Below are 16,590 nucleotides of genomic sequence, written 5' to 3' on the forward strand. Positions count from 1 at the left end.
CTTGCTTGATGCAGACCTCCTGGGTCATGTGGCTGTGAAATCCTGCCACAGCACAAAGATGGCCAAACTGCAGGCTTGGAAGGAGTCGTTGCCACCAAAGACAGGATCCATAAAGCCTCCTTGTAAATAGGGTGGAATGGGGGCCAGGTCAATTTGGTGAATCAGTAAATGTGGCAGAAATTCATCTCTCTTCTCCTTCATTCTCTTCCAGATGACATAAGACTTGATGTCAGTTTCGATTATGGGGATAAGACACAAGTTTCAAGGCTCAGCGGTGATGGAGTGGCAAGTTTTGCTTGCTGTTTCATTGTGTGTTGTTGCTAATTGTGATCATTGCTGTTGTTTTAGAATTCTTTCCTATGCAATATTACTTTTTTATTGCTTTTAAATTGTTGCTTTTTAAGTTGTCCTTGTAAAGGAAAGTGTTCTGCTAATGTTGATTGTATTCTGAATTGCTTCAAGAAGCCTCATAGCAATGAATACTATTAAGAGTAATAATTACTTTACCTGCCTTAATTATAATAAAGCATTGACATGCATATTTTAAATTAGCGGTTAAGGTCTTAAACTACACATTTTAATAGTTTCACATCTGTATTCTTTACTGTGTTCTAGCTTATAGATTTTAATTTTAACCTACATATATGTGAGAGCCAGTGTGGTGTAGTGGTTAAGAGCGGTAGTCTCGTAATCTGGGGAACCAGGTTCGCATCTCTGCTCCTCCACATGCAGCTGCTGGGTGACCTTGGACCAGTCACACTTCTCTGAAGTCTCTCAGCCCCACTCACCTAGAATCATAGAATCATAGAATCATAGAGTTGGAAGAGACCACAAGGGCCATCGAGTCCAACCCCCTGCCAAGCAGGAAACACCATCAGAGCACTCCTGACATATGGTTGGCAAGCCTCTGCTTAAAGACCTCCAAAGTAGGAGACTCCACCACACTCCTTGGCAGCAAATTCCACTGTCGAACAGCTCTTACTGTCAGGAAGTTCTTCCTTTTTTTTTTTCTGATTGACTTCTTTGAAGAGCTGGTGCTCCTCGTGATTTCACTATTCTCTTTTTTTTTTTATAATTTTTATTAGAGTTTCAAAAAAAAAAAAGAAAATATCATATACAGAAAAAAAAAAAGAAAGAGAAAATAACAATAAAAGTAAAACCATATGTACAACAAATCATTTTCCTTTTGGACTTCCATCAGCGTTGCTGACATCGTTCATTGTTAACCTTTTAATACACATTCCATCTTTTTTGTTCCTATTGCCAGTTAATCCATCCTTCCTCATAATCTCTACTAAACAATATTTATTGATATTTTACAAAGCCTCTTTAAATCCCACTAGCGTTATTTTTGCCCCATAATTATTTTCCAAATAACACACAAATTTCTCCCAGTCCTTTATAAATTTCTGGTCCTTAGTATATCTGATTTTCCCTGTCAATTTATCCAATTCAGCATATTCTATCAGTTTTGTTCTCCACTCTTCCACCGTTGGAACTCCTTCCTGCTTCCACTTCTGGGCTAACACAATTCTGGCAGCTGTCACCGCGTACTGGAAAAGTCTACAGTCCTTTCTTTTGACATCCTTCCCTACGATACCTAATAGAAATGCTTCTGGTTTTTTCACGAAAGTATATTTTAGCATCTTTTTCATCTCGTTATATATCTCTTCCCAAAAGCTTTTAACTTTCTTACACTCCCACCACTGATGGAAGAAAGTCCCTTCTTTATGTCTACATTTCCAGCACTTGTTGTCCACCTTATAGATCTTTGCCAATTTGGCAGGTGACAGGTACCATCTGTAGAACATTTTCATCATGTTTTCCCTCAGTGAAATGCAAGCCGTAAATTTAATGTTCTCTTTCCACAACCTTTCCCAATCCTCTAGTTGAATGTTATAGCCTAGGTCCCTTGCCCATTGTACCATCACCGCTTTCACTTCCTCATCCTTCATATGCCACTCCAGTAGTATTTTATACATTTTTGACAGGATTTTATGTTCGTTATCTATTATCTCTTTTTGGTAAGTTGACTCTTTTTCTACGTAATTTCTTTCCTTCAACTCCTTTTTAAACATTTCGTTTATCTGAAAGTAATGCAGCCAATCGTGTGTTAACTCCTTAACTTGATCATAGGGTTTTAATTTCCACTTCCCTCCTTCCTTGGTAACCATTTCTCCATAGTTTCCCCATTTCCCTCTCATATTAACTTTTTTTACAGACATCATTTCTAACGGGGATAACCAGTGCGGGATTTTTGGTTCCAATATGTTTTTGTATCTGTTCCATACCTCTATTAGAGCACCTCTAAAAATATGATTCATAAATCCTTTATCTGCCTTCTTTTTGTCACTCCACAAATACATATGCCACCCGGCTTTGTTGTTGAACCCTTCAAGATCTAATAATTCCTTATTCTCCAACTTTACCCATTCTTTAATCCAGCACAGACATGCTGCCTCATAGTAAAGTTTCATGTCTGGTAGGGCGAAGCCACCTCTTTCTTTTGTGTCTGTTAGTAATTTAAATTTAATCCTGGGCTTCTTCCCTTCCCATACATATCTTGAAATCGCCTTTTGCCACTCTTTAAATATTTTTGTGTCTTTAATTATGGGTATAGTTTGGAATAGGAATAGCAACTTAGGAAGAACCATCATTTTTACCATCGATATTCTTCACCAGAATGATAATTTCATTCTGGTCCAACTCTCTAAATCTCTTTTTATGCCTTTCCATACTGGGATATAATTAAGTTGATATAAATCTATGTTCCTATCGGAAAGCCATATTCCTAAGTATTTAATCTTTTTCACAACCTCAATTTCCGTTCTTTGTTGTAATAATTTGATCTTATCGCCGTCCATATTTTTTACTATCATTTTAGTCTTTTTCTTATTCAGCCTAAATCCTGCCATTTTTCCGAATTGTTCCATCTCCTCTAATATCTCTTTTATACTTTCTATAGGTTCTTCCACCGTCAAAACCACGTCATCCGCAAAGGCCTTGATTTTGTATTCATTTACTCCTAATGTCACCCCTTTAATTTGGCTATTTTGTCTAATTGCATTTAGAAGGACTTCCAAAACTACGATGAATAGTAGAGGCGAAAGTGGGCAGCCCTGCCTTGTACCTTTACATATCTTTATTTCTTCTGTGATAGAGTTGTTTACTATCAATCTTGCTTTCTGGTCCGTATATATTGCTTCAATGCCGTTAAAAAAGTCTTGACCCACCTCCATAAGCTCCAAGTTCTTCAACATAAATTCCCAAACCACATTATCGAAGGCTTTCTCCGCATCTACGAATATTAGGCTTGCTGGTTTGTCGCATCTATCAGATAGATATTCAATAACGTTCACTATGCTTCTTATATTATTTCTTATTTGTCTGCCGGGTAGAAAGCCTTCTTGATCTTTATGTATAATCTTTACTAGTATCTTTTTTAATCTCTTAGCTAGAATTCCTGCGAAAATCTTATAGTCTATATTTAATAACGAGATGGGTCTATAGTTCTTGACTTGTGTGAGGTCCGAATCTTGTTTTGGTATTATTGTAATAAATGCGTCTTTCCATGTTCCAGGGATATCTTTTTCTTTTAAGATGTTGTTCATTACTTTAATCAACGGAACCATTAATATGTCTTTCATTTCTTTGTAGTAGCTGCAAGTGAATCCGTCCGGTCCTGGTGCTTTCCCTCTTTTTAACTCTTTTATAACTTCTTCTACCTCTTCCTTGCATATTGGTGCATTCAGCTGTTCTTTTTGATCTACCGGGATCTTCCTTACCATTTTTTCTTTCAAGTATCTTTCTATTTTTCTTTTGTTATTTCTATCTTTATTTCTGTATAGTTGCTTGTAAAAGTCCGTAAACGCTCTCCTAATTTCCTTCGGTTCTGATGTTTCTTCTCCATTCAACTCAATTTTATGAATTGTGTTTTGTTCTTTTTTTTTCTTAACCTGCCAGGCGAGCCATTTTCCTGATTTATTGGCGAACTCGAAGTTTATCTGTCTTAATCTTTTCACGTTCCATTCAACCTCTTTATTAACTAACATTGCAAATTGGGTTTGGAGAATCTTTATTTCCTGTTTTATCTTCACGTTGTTGGGTTTTTTAATCAACTTTTGTTCATTGTTCATAATCTGTCTCAGAATCTCTTTTGTCGCTCTTTCTTTGTTGTTCCTTTTCCATACATTCTGTTGGATGCAGAGGCCCCTCATCACTGCCTTACTCGCGTCCCACACCACACTCGTTTTTGTCCCTTTATCCATATTATTCATGAAGAATTCAATTAGATTTCTTTGTACTTTTTCAACAAACTTTTGGTCATTCCATAAATTGTCGTTTAGTCTCCACCTAAAAGATCGTTCTTCCAAACTTTTTAACTCCATTACTATTGGATTGTGGTCGGAGATCACCCTCGCTTGTATTTCAATTCTTTGTATTCTTGGGGTTAACTCGCTCGAGACCCATATTTGATCTATTCTTGAGAAAGATTGATTTGGTTCTGAGTGATGGGTAAACTGCTTCTCCAATGGGTGTCTGAGCCTCCACATATCTACCAGGTTACAATTCTTCGTCATCGTAAAGAAAGTTTTGGGTAGTTTCCCTTCTTTATTCATCGTTTTTCTTAATCTGTCCATTTCTATTGAAGTCACCCCGTTCATATCTCCCATTAGTATAATTTTTTGGTCCATATACTCAAATAACTTCTCTTCGAGCGATCTAAAAAATTCTGTCTTGTTCCCATTTGGTGCGTAGATCCCAACAATTATTAGTTTTTCCCCTTGCCAATTAATTTGGACCGCAATGATTCTCCCTTCTTCATCTTTAAATAATTGGTGTGATTCGATTTTGTTTTGAATATATAGAACAACGCCTCTTTTTTTCTCTTTATCCGAGGATATAAATTCGTTCCCTAATCTTTTATTGATCAGAATTTTCCTATGCTTTCTTGCCACGTGCGTTTCTTGCAAGCATATGATGTCCAACTTTTTCTTTTTCAAGATATGTTCAATTCCGTTCCGTTTCTTCTTATCGTTCATTCCATTGATGTTCCAGTTCCATAGTTTTAGCGTCATTCTTTTAGCTGTTTGGATTTGAGTTTACTTTAAAGTTTTTCTGTCCTTTCTCTTTCTTCCTCTTCCTCCTCTTCTTCTGATTCTCTCCCGGTCAATTCTTCTTCTCCTTCTGATGTAGAGTCTTCCTTCCTTCTTGCTCCTCCTTCTGCTCCTTTTACCTCTTCTTCTCCTTGTTGTAGTTCTTTATATCTTCTTGTAAATTTTCCTATTTCCTCCGGACTTACTAGTCTTCTTTTTACACCTTTATAGAAGAACGAAATTCCTTCAGGGAATTCCCATCTAAAGTCGATCTTGTTTTTCTTAAGTAATTGCACCAGCGGTTTGTAAGCTTCTCTTCGTTTCAACAGTCTTATTGGTATGTCTTTGAATAAAATTATGTAATTCCCGTCTATGTATAATCTTCTCTCTCTATTCCTTTGGAGTACCAAATTTCTCATTTCTCTATCTTTAAAAATTATTAAACAATCACCCGGGAATTTCTTTAACTTATTTGTTTTGATTTTCATTCTAAATGCATTTTGTATTCTCTTTGCAACTTCTTCCTCCGGTAAGTCCATCCACTGCGCAATTTCCTTTGTCAATCTTTCTTTTATATTTTCGTTTTGTATTTCCGGTATGTGTCTCAATCTTAAATTCACTTCTCTCTGTTTTAGTTCATTCATTGCAATAGAGTCTTTCATTTCTTCCTGTGTTTTAATTAAGTCTGCAATCTCATTTTTCATCTTCTCTTCTTCCCGTTTCAACTCTTTCATTTCCTGCTTTGATTTCTTAAATCCTTCATCCACTCTCTTTGAAACCTCTTTGATCTGTCCCTTCAGTTCACTAACTGTCTCCTCAATCTTTTTGTCCATCTTCCCGATTTTATTATCTACCTGTTCTAATTTCGTCTCTAAATTTTTCTCGCTTTGTTTTATTTCTGCAAACATCTTCAATATTTCTGTTCTAAATTCTGTTTCTTGCTTTGAGGGTCTCCTTTCTGTTGGAGTCCCCCCCTCACCTCCTTTTTTGTGTGTATGTGACATTTTCTTAGGTATTGAGATATCAGGTATTCACACCACTTGTTTAGGTGGAATCTTCTTTCTTGTAGTTTGGATCCATTGCTCCGTGTCCGCTTCTCTGGAGCAGCAGAAAACAATCTTTCTCCCTCCTCCATGTGACATCCTTTTATATATTTGAACATGGCTATCATATCACCCCTTAACCTCCTCTTCTGCAGGCTAAACATGCCCAGCTCCCTTAGCAGTTCCTCATAAGGCGTCGTTTCCAGGCCTTTGACCATTTTGGTTGCCCTCCTCTGGACACGTTCCAGTTTGTCAGTGTCCTTCTTGAACTGTGGTGCCCAGAACTGGACACAGTACTCCAGGTGAGGTCTGACCAGAGCAGAATACAGTGGGACTATTACTTCCCTTGATCTAGATGCTATACTCCTATTGATGCAGCCCAGAATTGCATTAGCTTTTTTAGCTGCCGCGTCACACTGTTGGCTCATGTCAAGTTTGTGGTCAACCAAGACTCCTAGATCCTTTTCACATGTACTGCTCTCAAGCCAGGTGTCCCCCATCTTGTATTTGTGCCTCTCATTTTTTTTTGCCCAAGTGCAATACTTTACATTTCTCCCTGTTAAAATTCATCTTGTTTGTTTTTGCCCAGTTCTCTAATCTGTCAAGGTCGTTTTGAAGTGTGATCCTGTCCTCTGGGGTGTTAGCCACCCCTCCCAATTTGGTGTCATCTGCAAATTTGATCAAGATGCCCCTGAGTTCATCATCCAAGTCGTTGATAAAGATGTTGAATAAGACCGGGCCCAAGACAGAACCCTGTGGCACCCCACTAGTCACTCTTCTCCAGGATGAAGAGGAACCATTGATGAGCACCCTTTGGGTTCGGTCAGCCAGCCAGTTACAAATCCACTGAGTGGTAGCATAGTCAAGACCGCATTTTACCAGCTTCTTTACAAGAATATCATGGGGCACCTTGTCAAATGCCTTGCTGAAATCAAGGTAGGCTACATCCACTGCGTTCCCTTCATCTACCAGGCTTGTAATTCTATCAAAAAACGAGATCAGGTTAGTCTGACATGACTTATTTTTCAGAAATCCATGCTGACTATTGGTGATCACAGCATTCCTTTCTAGGTGCTCACAAACTGTTTGCTTAATGATCTGCTCCAGAATCTTCCCTGCTATTGATGTCAGACTGACTGGGCGGTAATTATTTGGGTCCTCTCTTTTCCCCTTTTTGAAAATAGGGACAACATTTGCCCTCCTCCAGTCTGCCGGGACTTCGCCTGTTCTCCAGGAATTCTCAAAGATGACTGCCAGTGGTTCTGAGATCACACCTGCCAGTTCTTTTAATACTCTTTTGTGAATCTTTTGTGAATCTTTGCATTTTGTGAATCTTTGCATTTTTGTCCATTTACTGTACTGCATTTATTTTCCCCGATTTGAACTATAAAATGGTGATTTTCTTGAGTCAAAATGAGAGTACCCCAAACATTTTTTTAATAGAAAAAAGCACTGGTTACAACATAAAAATCGCAATATAGAAACACAAAATGCATAATAAAGGTGAAAAACAACCCAGTAAAGCCCCCTCCCCAACACATTTCAAAACCTGAGACAGAAGCCTACAACCAAAATGGGGTGTGTGTGTGTAAGAGAAGGCAGGGAGTCTTTGCAGCATAGCCATAACACAAATACGGGTGGCCTAACAGTTGCAGGCAGACCCATATCATTTCACACACTACTTCGGCTGCGGGACATCGTATCAACAAGGAAAGGAGCATGTGGTGTTGTTGCATCTCCTCGGGTATTTGTTGATTTGTCGCCACGAGGGGTTGTAGTTGTGGAGGTATAGTTTGATGAGGTTTCTGGTTATTTGTACCCTAGGTGCCCACTCACACACAAAAACAAATCTCCCTGCAGCCAACCAAAGACCACCAACCACACCCTAGGTCACCCCCCAACCTCTCTCACCACCAAGGAAATGCAACAAGGGAATAGTAAGTGAACCCACGCAAGTGATGCTGACACAAAACCCCACACATACAGGGGAAACTCGGGAAATTAGAATATCGTGGAAAAGTTCATTTATTTCAGTAATTCAACTTTAAAAAGGTGAAACTAATATAGGAGATAGACTCATGACATGCGAAGCAAGATATGTCAAGCCTTTATTTGTTATAAACGTGATGAATATGGGGTACAGCTGATAAAAAACCCAGATTAACAATCCCATAAAATTGGAATATTGTGAAAAGGTGCAGTAGCTATTCAATCCATAACACCTGCAATGGGTTCAGTAGGAAGCACAATCATGGGGAAGGCTGCTGACCTGACAGTTGTGCAGAAAGCCATCATTGAGACCCTCCATAAGGAGGGAAAGCCTCAAAGGGTAATTGCAGAAGAAGTTGGATGTTCCCAAAGTGCTGTATCAAAGCACATTAATGGAAAGTTATGCGGAAGGGGAAAGTGTGGAAGAAAAAGGTGTACAAGCAGCAGGGATGACCACAGCCTGGACAGGATTGTCAGGAAAAGACCATTCAAACGTGTTGGGGACTGAGGCTGGAGTTAGTGCATCAAGAGCCACCACACACAGAAGGATCCTGGAGCTGGGCTTCAAATGTCATATTCCTCTTGTCAAGCTGCTCCTGAACAAGAAACAACGTCAGAAGCATCTTGCCTGGGCTAAAGGGAAAAAAAAAAGAACTGGTCTGTTGCTCAGTGGTCCCAAGTCCTCTTTTCTGATGAGAGCAACTTTTGCATCTCATTTGGAAACCAAGGACCCAGAGTCTGGAGGAAGAATGGGGAGGCACACAATGCCAGATGCTGGAAGTTCAGTGTGAAGTGTTGATTTGGGGAGCCATGCCATCAGCTGCTGTTGGTCCACTGTGCTTCATTAAGTCCAGGGTCAACGCAGCAGTCTACCAGGAGATTTTGGAGCACTTCATGCTTCCTTCTGCAGACAAGCTTTATGGGGATGCTGATTTCATTTTCCAGCAGGACTTGGCACCTGCCCAGACTGCCAAAAGTACCAAAACCTGGTTCAATGCCCATGGGATTACTGTGCTTGATTGGCCAGAAGACTTGCCTGACCTGAACCCCATAGAGAATCATAGAATCATAGAATCATAGAATCATAGAGTTGGAATAGACCACAAGGGCCATCGAGTCCAACCCCCTGCCAAGCAGGAAACGCCATCAGAGCACTCCTGACATATGGTTGTTCTAGCTGGACCATAAAGAAGGCTGATCGCCGAAGAATTGATGCTTTTGAATTCTGGTGCTGGAGGAGACTCTTGAGAGTCCCAAGGACTGCAAGAAGATCAAACCTTTCCATTCTGAAGGAAATCAGCCCTGAGTGCTCACTGGAAGGACAGATCCTGAAGCTGAGGCTCCAATACTTTGGCCACCTCATGAGAAGAGAAGACTCCCTGGAAAAGACTCTGATGTTGGGAAAGACACAAGGAGAAGGGGACGACAGAGGACGAGATGGTGGGACAGTGTTCTCGAAGCTACCAGCATGAGTTTGACCAAACTGCCGGAGGCAGTGGAAGACAGGAGGGCCTGGCGTGCTCTGGTCCAGGGGGTCACACAGAGGCGGACACGACTAAACGACTAAACAACAACAAATGCTGCCTACCCTGAGCTACACACAGGCAGGAAAGTTACAGAAACATGACTCAATTTGCTTCTCCAGATAGCGGAGACCAGCAAGTTACATCAGCCAAGGCTCTCTCCCTCCAAGCCCTCGAAACGCACTCGTTTTCATGATTGTCAGCTGCGGCAGACCCTGGTCAGGGGGCAGGAAGCTCATCTGGGCACAGATATCCTTGTAATCCTGGTTTCAGCGCCCGAAGTCTTCCACGTGGGCAGCAAGGTGGGAATTGACCATGCAGAAGCTGGTATTGTTGAAGACAAACCTCACGGCCACACACCCCTTGTTACCCTGCAGGGGCGGAGCAAAGATGCCTGTTAGTGAGCAAGCAGGAAAGAGGGGGAAACTGGTTGGCAGAGATTAGAAAAACAGATAGACAGACAGAAAGATAGACGTAGGGAATTCCGCTCTCAGGGTCTACTCCCCATCTTCCCCATGATGCCTGTGCCCACTGTCTCCCTCATCACTTCCTTGATGCGGCTGAGCTGGTCCTTCCGGACAAAGATGAGCAACATCATTCCGACTAGACGGACCAGCTGCACCTAGAAGATGCAAGGTACTGGGATGTCTACCAGCTCTGTTCATTGCTTGCTGTCCTGGGCCGGCTGGATGCAGATAGGAGTGGCAGGTGGCACCAACTGGGGATCCCCCAAGGGAAGAAGGCTCAGAGCCAGGGAACTGGTGGGGGGTCGTCCGAGGGAGAAGAGGGAGCAGACTGTGAGCAAGAGGAGGTGTTGGAAACTGAAGAGGCAGGAGGGCAGGAAGATTCTGTGGCAAACAGCAGCCCAGAATCCGAGGCAGAAGTGGAGGCTGGAGGCGGGGGTCAAGAGGCAGAGATCAGGCAGGCTGCTGAAGAAGCCAGGGGGTCTCCCCATCCTGCTGCGATCAGCTCCCCTCCCTGCTGGTCTCCCAGAACACAGAGAAATTAAGAGGAGGGAGCAAAGACAGGCAAGGTGTCAGAGTCTCAGGTTGCTTGGGAAGGACCAGGGGGAGGAGGAGACTTCAGAGAGTGGTGGGAGTGAGGAGATTTCACCCCTCCCATACCCAAGAATCTCCTGATCATCTCCTGATGGTCTCTGCTGACTCTCCAGAGAGAAGGAGGCGTGTCCTGCCTATCTACTTATTCTGCCCAGCAACATATCATTGTGTGTGTGAGAGAGAGTCAGTCAGTCAGTGTATCGGAGAGAGTGAGAGTGTTGGAGATCCTAGAGATAAGATTGCTGCTAAGAGCAGCTGCAGACTCTCAGTGTAGCATTGATTTATGCTTAGAATATTCAGCTCTGTATATAGTTTTGTATCATAGTTGTAGTTATAGAATAAAAGGAAGATATTCTACAGAGCTGCTCTCCGAGTGGTTTATACTCTGCAAGACTCTGCAAAACTCTGCTGCGCAACGACTGTAGTATTGAGACAGTGAATCCGGTGCTCTCAGCTCTAAGCTGTGAGTCCACAGCACCATGACCTGTTCCTGTGAGAAAGGAGGTCTCTGGCGGTGCTACCCAGCTCGCCTAGCCCAGTCGCGGTTGAGGTGCATGAGTCCAGTTGGTGCACTGGCTCTAGGGCGATGCTGACATCGGTTGTGGGCCCAGTCGTTGTTCCAGTCGTCTGACCTGACGTTGTTCCAGTCATCCCAGTCGTCCCAGTCGTCCCAGTCGCCCGAGGTTTCTGTTGCTGTTTGCCGGACGGTGGAACGGACGCTGCATGCTGGACTGATTTGCGGTGCCCAGAAGCAGAGCTGTTTGGAGCAGAGTGTTCAAGCTGCCTCTGTTGCTGTTGCTGCTGCTTGATTTACGGAGGTATGTTGCTGACTGCCAAAGGAAGAAGATAGCATCCCTGTTTGCCTGTTAATTGCGCTCTGAGTGGGAGAGAGAGTGGCTGAAGGAGTCAAGGCTTTATCTGTGTTGCACGAGGGAAGTGTCTTGCTCTAAGTAATAGCAGACATGGCCTGTGCACATTCTGGCCAGATGGCTCTGTCCTTTCCTCTCCTCACGCCTGAAACCTATGCAGTTTGGCAAGTAAAGATGAAAGCGCTTTTACAGAGGGAAAAGCTATTTCACACGATAGAAGATGACCCTCCCGATGAGGATGCAGATAATTGGGCTGAATGGCATGCTGCAGATGTGAAAGCCCGAGGGACAATTGTTTTGAGTGTTTCAGACCACTTGCTGGTGAACTTAGAGGGTCAAGAGACTGCACAAGCTGTTTGGCATAAGTTGAGAGATATGCATCTGAGGCAGAATGCTGGTTCCAGTGTGATTTTCTTTAAGAAGCTGTGCAGGCTGCAGTTGGAGAAAGGTGGTGATTTGCCTAGCCATCTGTCTCAATTAAAGCGTCTCAGACAGGACCTTGTTCAGCGAGACCTGGCTATTTCAGAGACTGTGTATGCAATGCTGATGATCAATAGCCTAGATGAGTCTTATGATGGAGTAGCTGCCCAGATTTCCACAATGCCTTCTGACCGGCTAACAGAAGATTATGTGTCTAGCGTGCTCCTGAATGAGTGGGATCGCAGACAGGCTGCTAGAGAAAGCCGGGACTGTGCTGTTAAAAATGTACTTGAAAATGTGCCTGAGTCTTCAGCAGGGGAAAGTGAAAGTGAAACTGCTGCTGTTAAAGCTTTGAAATTGAAGCGGTGCTTTTCGTGTGGAGCACAAGGCCATTTGAGTTTCCAGTGCAAGAAGTCTTCAAAGAAGAAGGGAAACTTCAGAGGCAGAGGGGGAGGAGGAAGAAATCCCCAAGCACCTGCTACTTCAAAGGTCTTGATCTCTCGCTGTTCCAGTCAACGTGGGCGGAGTTTCTTCGTGGTCGACTCTGGCTGTTCAAACCACGTGGCCAAAGATAAGAATCTCTTTGTTCAGCTTGAGAAGCAAGAGAAAGAAATTCATCAAGCAGATGGGACAGTTCTCACGAGTGTGGCTCAGGGAACTGTGTTCTTAAAGAGCCTGAATGCAACTATTAAGAATGTCCTGTATGCGCCTGATATTCAGGACAATTTGTTGAGTGTTTCCCAGCTTGATCGTCAAGGGTTTAAGGTGGTGTTTGCTAAATCTCGCTGTGAAATTCTTAGAGATGGCAAGCTCATTTTGTATGCAAAATGTGTAAATGGATTGTACCAATTGCCTTTTGTTTCAGGTACAAGCACTGCAGAAGCAACTGAGAAAGAGTATTGCAATTTGTCTGTAGATAAGAATGAGAAGTTGCATGACCAATGTATTCATTATTACCATCGCATTTATGGTCATTTGAATTTCCAGGCTGTGGCAAAAATGCCTGATATGGTTCAGGGTATGAAGTTGAAAGAATGTCCCTACCACATGAAATGTGTTTCTTGTGCTGAGAGTAAGGCAAGGCAAGCTCCCAAAGGTACAGAGTCTGGGAGAGAGGCCAAGAAACCATATGAAGTCATTCATGCAGACTTAGTGGGGCCTCTAGCGCTCTCTAGAGGCAATTCAAGGTTTTTCATGGTTCTGATAGACTCCTATTCAAAATATGTTTGGGTCTATATGCTGCAGAAAAAGTCTGAAGCCTTTACCAAGTTTCGCCAGTTTTGTAAATGGCTCAGAAATGTACATAATGAGAATGTACGTTTTCTTTTCACAGATAAGGGTGGAGAGTTTTGTTTAGAAGAGTTTGAGAGTTTTCTTTCTGAACAGGGCATTGAGCATAGGACGGCCACGCCCAGATCACCCTGGCAGAATGGTTTATGTGAGAGAGTAAACCAGACCCTGCAGCAAGGAATCAGAACACTGTTACATGATTCGGGGCTGCCCAATCCTTTTTGGGCCGAAGCTCTTTCGTTTTTCTGTCACGTGTATAACAGGAGGTACCAGTCTAGTATAAATTGCACCCCATATGAGATGCTTCACGGAAGAAAGCCATGTGTAAAGCATTTTAAAATTTTTGGTTCGGAGGTTTGGGTGCACACCTCGCAGGGTGACAAACTGAGCAAGCGTGGAGAACATGGTATTTTCCTAGGATATGAGAAAGGGTCTTATCGTGTTCTGATCACAGACACGAAAACCATAAGGCTGACCAGGAGTATTGATGACAATCCACAATGGGACAGAGTTGGCGTTTTTCAGTGCCATCCCATTTGTGATGATGGTGCAAAAGGGGCAAAGAAAGTTAAGAGGGAGGCAAGTGTTGTTGGTGGTGATAATCCTGATGCCAATGTAGTTCCAGATGATGGCACAGATTATCAGAGTCCAAAAGCCTCAGGTGAGTCTGACGCTGACTCAGACTTAGCAGCTTCATATACTTTACTTCCCCATTCTCCTAAAGAGGAGGAAGCACCAGAACAAGAGGATCAGAGAGTTTTGCGCAGATCCGAGAGAACAACCAAGGGTGTACCACCGAAAAGGTTTTCTGAAGAGTTTGCAAAGACTGCGGTCACGAGCAACTCTGGTGGGGTTTTTAAACCAGGCATGAAGTGTGCTGAGAGTAATAGCACAAAACGCTGCATTTATTTCCTTACCTGATATTTGAAGGGGAAAGCGTGTATTTGAGTTCTGAAAAATGGTTTGTTCAAATCTGCCTAATTAGAGATGTCAATTTGCATTTGAGAGGAAGAAATGTGTGTGGAGATTTTTCCAGAAGCTGCTTATTCAAAATGGTATTGTAAAAGTGTGTTATATGCCGGGAAAAGAGATACCTGCAGATATGTTAACCAAGGTTGTAAGCAAAGAACAACTTTTGGAGTGTGTGTGTAAATTGCAGTTATGTTAAAGATTCTTGAAATAGTCGGATGAAATGGGGGAGGATGAGGAGATTTCACCCCTCCCATACCCAAGAATCTCCTGATCATCTCCTGATGGTCTCTGCTGACTCTCCAGAGAGAAGGAGGCGTGTTCTGCCTATCTACTTATTCTGCCCAGCAACATATCATTGTGTGTGAGAGAGAGAGTCAGTCAGTCAGTCAGTGTATTGGAGAGAGTGAGAGTGTTGGAGATCCTAGAGATAAGATTGCTGCTAAGAGCAGCTGCAGACTCTCAGTGTAGCATTGATTTATGCTTAGAATATTCAGCTCTGTATATAGTTTTGTATCATAGTTGTAGTTATAGAATAAAAGGAAGATATTCTACAGAGCTGCTCTCCGAGTGGTTTATACTCTGCAAGACTCTGCAAAACTCTGCTGCGCAACGACTGTAGTATTGAGACAGTGAATCCGGTGCTCTCAGCTCTAAGCTGTGAGTCCACAGCACCGTGACCTGTTCCTGTGAGAAAGGAGGTCTCTGGCGGTGCTACCCAGCTCGCCTAGCCCAGTCGGGGTTGAGGTGCATGAGTCCAGTTGGTGCACTGGCTCTAGGGCGATGCTGACAGGGAGGGTAGCAACCTTCAGCCTTCACAACTACCTCACTGGGGCAAGACCTGTTGGGAAAGGTTTCTGTGATCACGAGGCCTGCACGGTTTGGGTTTCTTTGAATGAAGAATGTTGGCTTCTTTTGAATAAAACACCACTGACACCAGGTGTTTTTTCTTGCTGACCTCCTCCTCCTCCTCACTCCAGCTCCTGACAGCTGTCTGGCTGCTGAAGAAATGGGTGGGGTTGGACTTACTTTTTTGTACTTGGATTTGGAACGCAAAGCCTTTTCCACAGCTGTCAGCCACTCTTGCTCCTTTGTCGAGTCCAAGTAGAAGAAAGCCTCTGTGCTCAGGTCCAGCTCCTGGAACCGAATGCCCAAGTGCCAAAGAGAAGGATGTGGAACTGCAGGAATAGGACTCCAATCGGAACAGACGTGCTGCTTAAATATGGAAAGACAACAGGAGTGTGTGGCAGGTAGGATTACAAGGGCAGGCAAGATCAGGACCAAGAACAAACAAGTAAGACCAGCCACTTCTTCCTCAGCTTAGCTATTCGGGGCCCCAAAGGAGCTTTGCTAATGAAAGAAAAAAAGCTTTTCCCTTGTATTTTTTAAGATGTGTCAGCCAGCCTGATATCTAAGCACTATCCCAGTAGCCACAGGCAACCAGAAATTCTTTGAAGGCAAGTGAGTTGGTTGGTCTCTCCATTCTTCCTTCACCTGGCAACCTGGTTTCCAGGCTGGCTTTCTGGGAGCAGAAAACCACCTCTCAGATCTGCTGTGCCAAGCTTGTTTGCTAGAAGATTACCCCGTAACACCCTTGTCCTCTTTGCAAACCTCCTAAATGGCTAGCCTTCTGTGTTTCCATGCTGGCCATGAAGGAATGGGCATTCCCGACTCTGAAAACAGCACAGAAATACAGCCTGTCTAGTAAAGGGGTAAAAAGAGCAAGCTAAACAGCCTCTGTAAAACAGTAGCATCTGAAGCTGCTAACCACATACTGATAAACATATCATAAAAGCAGATATGAAAAACAAATGGCCACTGGGTACTACTAACAGTGGGACACAGGTGGCGCTGTGGGTTAAACCACAGAGCCTAGGACTTGCAGATCAGAAGGTCGGTGGTTCAAATCCCTGCGACGGGGTGAGCTCCCGTTGCTCGGTCCCTGCTCCTGCCAACCTAGCAGTTTGAAAGCACGTCCAAGTGCAGATAGATCAATAGGTGCCACTCTGGCAGGAAGGTAAACGGCGTTTCCGTGCGCAGCTCTGGTTCGCCAGAAGCGGCTTAGTCCTGCTGGCCACATGACCCAGGAGCTGCACGCTGGCTCCCTCGGCCAATAATGTGAGATGAGCGCCGCAACCCCATAGTCGGCTACGACTGGACCTAATGGTCAGGGGTCCCTTTACCTTTACCTTACTACTAACAGTACGAGGAAATAACCAAAGCAAAAACTTTGTTTGAAGTAGTAAGCTTAGCATTATAAGGATGACCCACACCAAGTGTTGGGGGGGGGTCACGCCTCCCTGTCCTCCAGCACAGCTTTTAGGAGGAGTTCC

The sequence above is a fragment of the Podarcis vaucheri genome (genome assembly GCF_965113315.1).
Source record: "Podarcis vaucheri genome assembly, chromosome: W".
NCBI lineage: Eukaryota > Metazoa > Chordata > Lepidosauria > Squamata > Lacertidae > Podarcis > Podarcis vaucheri.